The sequence below is a fragment of the Rutidosis leptorrhynchoides genome, chromosome 9, assembly GCF_046630445.1.
Source record: "Rutidosis leptorrhynchoides isolate AG116_Rl617_1_P2 chromosome 9, CSIRO_AGI_Rlap_v1, whole genome shotgun sequence".
NCBI lineage: Eukaryota > Viridiplantae > Streptophyta > Magnoliopsida > Asterales > Asteraceae > Rutidosis > Rutidosis leptorrhynchoides.
The window spans coordinates 241746707-241750557 of NC_092341.1; positions in this window are offsets into that span (position 1 = coordinate 241746707).

Genomic DNA, 3851 nt, shown 5'->3' on the forward strand with positions numbered 1-3851 from the left:
TATTACATTTAAAAAAATATATACATACATATATTTTCATAAAGACTGTAATAAAAATTCTTTTGAACAAAATATTACTTATAAAATCTTTAACGGGTTGGTAATACTCGAGAAATATATAAGTTCATAATTAATATGTTACACTGTATATTCTTCAATTTAGATTCAAAAATCATTAACTATACTCACTACCTTCAAATCGATACACAATCATTTCATACAAATTCAATTATATATTCTGATTTTGACAAAACAGAATTCAGGTCAAGATTTAATGGGTGACATCACTCTTAGATCCCTACATTGTGACGACCCAGAAATTTTCGATCAAATTTAAACTTAATCATTGAATGTTTCCGACACGATAAGCAAAGTCTGTAATGTTGAGTCTCAATAAGTTTGAACTGTTTCATATATTCAATTGACCTTCGACTGCCCTCGACGATTCACGAACAATTAATTGTAAACAGATATGTGTGTAAGTATATATAAATAATAATTCGAAAAATAATTTGAAGTATTATATGTTGTTGTTATTAAAAAAAAATTAATAAAATAAAAATATGATATTATAATAATTTTTATTTAAAACATAACTTTATATAAATAAAGTAAATTAAAAATAAATATTAAATAATTGTAATACTCGTTTGATGTTTCGATTGATATTAAACAAGTTAAATTCAAACTTATGTAATTTTAAAATAAATAGTGATTCGAAAATGAGTTCTATAAATTTTAGGGTTACTAAAAATGTATTTAGGATATACTTATTAAATTTTAAAACTTTTATATTTTACTTGGGGTTGGGAGTGAATAATTAATGTAATTTTTATTTAATAATTAATGACCGAATTTTATACCATACTGACTAACATAAATAAATATAGTTAATATAAAAATATGGGATTTTTTTTAAAACTTTTATCCGCCACTGATTAACAACGGACCACGATATACCCACTCCATAACAACTTTCGGTATGAAATGCCAAATGAATGGCAGCTGAACTGTTAACCACTGTACAATCAATTTTACTTTTACTATTATGATTATTACTCTAGTGTTATATTTAATTAATAATATTACTATATATATATATATATATATATATATATATATATATATATATATATATATATATATATATATATATATATTTGAGTTATATAGCACCAATCATATATCTAATCCAATTTGTTTGCTGTCTATTTTCATCGAATATTACCACATCAATTCATCATTTTTTTCTCTATTATTACCCACTAGTTCACAACCACTACTTATTATGTATACATATACGTTAAATGCATGACAACCCACCACCATATTTTTTTAAATCAAATTTAACCCCTCTTCCATTTCTCAGTATCTTTGTTTTCACTCTCTTTCATTTTCTTTCTATTACTTCTCCTAATAGTTTTTGTCATAAATAATAAAATTAAAAATTTAAAGGTTACATCCACAATCACTCGATCCAAAGAGTTCTTTTCTATTTTCTTTTACTTTGACCATGTTAAACAAATTGACCTCACAATAGAGTACTTGTTAATTAATTTGCAAATGGATTATTTCTATAAATCTGGGCAGAGTAGGACACAGCTGTTAGTAACCAATTTTTCTTCTTGATCAACCCCACACTCCACCGAAATTCATCTTAAATTCCCACTAAGACTTATTTTAATTTTGTTACTTGTCCTTTTTCTTTTTGCTAGCTTATGCCCATGTGATAAAGTAGAAGATGATTGCTTTTATTGAATCATTGTGTTGCTGTCTAATATTCGTATAAAAAAAAGAACAAAAGCAAACAAACATCAAAACCCCAATCACCACACTAAAACACCCTTATCATCATTTAAACACCATCTTTAAATTGTACTCTTTCTTCTCCATCACCTGTTTCTTCCACGACACCCATGAATCACCATAAAAGCTTCTTGCTCCTACAACTATTTTCTGTTTAACTCAAGCCACAGTCACTATGGAAACCCATCACCATCACCGGAAGTAGCTGCCGTAGCAGCCGTAAAACACAACCATAAGATCACCAGGAATAACCTTACTCTCTCTCTCTCTCTCTCTCTCTCTCCTTTGCTCTCTCTCTCTACTATTCTAATCCGAGAACCTTCATAACCGTTGAGTTTTCTTTTGTTGATCTTTCTATTTCGAATTTCTGTTAGGAACCGGATATTACCACCATCGTTGCCACCCATCAACCACCACCCAATACCACCTTAAACCATCACTGCTAATGCTCGATGTTTATGCTTTTTGAATCGAAACCCGTGTGATGAAGATGATGAACAGTGACGGAGGAAAATGATGACGACCGTATTAGCGTATAACTACGATGATCATGATGTTACGGATGTGATGATGATGCAGTGATAATCAAAAATGATGATGCTTCATGACGATGATGATGATATAATGATATAATGGTGATGATAATAATAATTGATAAATAAAGAAGAAGCAGAAACAGAAAGGGATTTAATAAAATTTAAATGGGATAGAAATCAGGAAAACTTAAATGGAAGTATGGTTAAGAGTGTTTGGGTGTAACGAAAGGTCAGGGGTTCAATCCCATCTTACTGCAAATTTTTTTGTTATTTAATCTATACATGGGCTCGTATTATAATAGCCTTTGGGCCGTAGGAATGTTGGGCCGATTTATAACTTGCATTTCTTGTTGGGCCAAAATGGAACAGAAACAAGTTAAATATATTTGGCTATGGCATTATTACAGAAAAACCGAATTGGTCGAATGGTTTAAGGTGGTTGCGGTTAAGCGAGAGGTCATGAGTTTGAGCGTGGTCGTGGGCATTTCTTTTTAGAACGATTCTTTTTAAAGGGGTATACATTCTTTTTCTTTCTAATTATTATTATTATTATTATTATTATTATTATTATTATTATTATTATTATTATTATTATTATTATTATTATTATTATTATTATTATTATTATTATTATTATTATTATTATTATTATTATTTGTTAATCTTAATTATTATTATGCTAATTATTAGTAAAGTTGTTATCAACTTATCATTATCATTATTATTAATATTCTAATTATTGTTATTATTAGTGATTGTTATTAATACAAGTATTATAGTTATTATTATTATTATTACTAAAATAAGTATTAGTTACCATTTATTATTTATCATAAATAGAATTACAAATATGATTATTATTATTGTTATTACTAATATTATTATCATTTCCAGTATTATTATTAAGTAGTAATGTTATTAATATTATCATAGTATTATTATAAGTATTACTAAAAACATAATTATTACCATTTTAGTATTATTATCAGAATTATGATTATGATTGTTATTAGTATGAAAATAATAGGAATTACTATTATTTTCGTAAATATTAGCATTTGTATCTTTCTATAAATAATAGAATTATTAATATTAACATAAGTATTATTATTTGCATTATCACGAGTATTATTATTATGTAATTACCAAAATCAGTAACATAGCTATCATTAACAGTAAAATTAATATTTTACAATTATAATTATTAATATCACTATAATTATCATTAATAGGATTATTAATATTAAGTATTATAATTACTATCATTTTTACCGATATTAATATTATTTTGGTTTTATTATAACTACTATTATTAATAAACAAATATATATGTTAAAAATATATTTAATACATATAACATAACTAAAATTAATAACAAAATGAATATATGAAACATATATATATATTATTAAAAGTATATATCTAATAAATTTATATATATATTGTTCGGTTACAACTATGTATATTAATATATATACAAATAATATAGGTTCGTGAATCCGAGGCCAA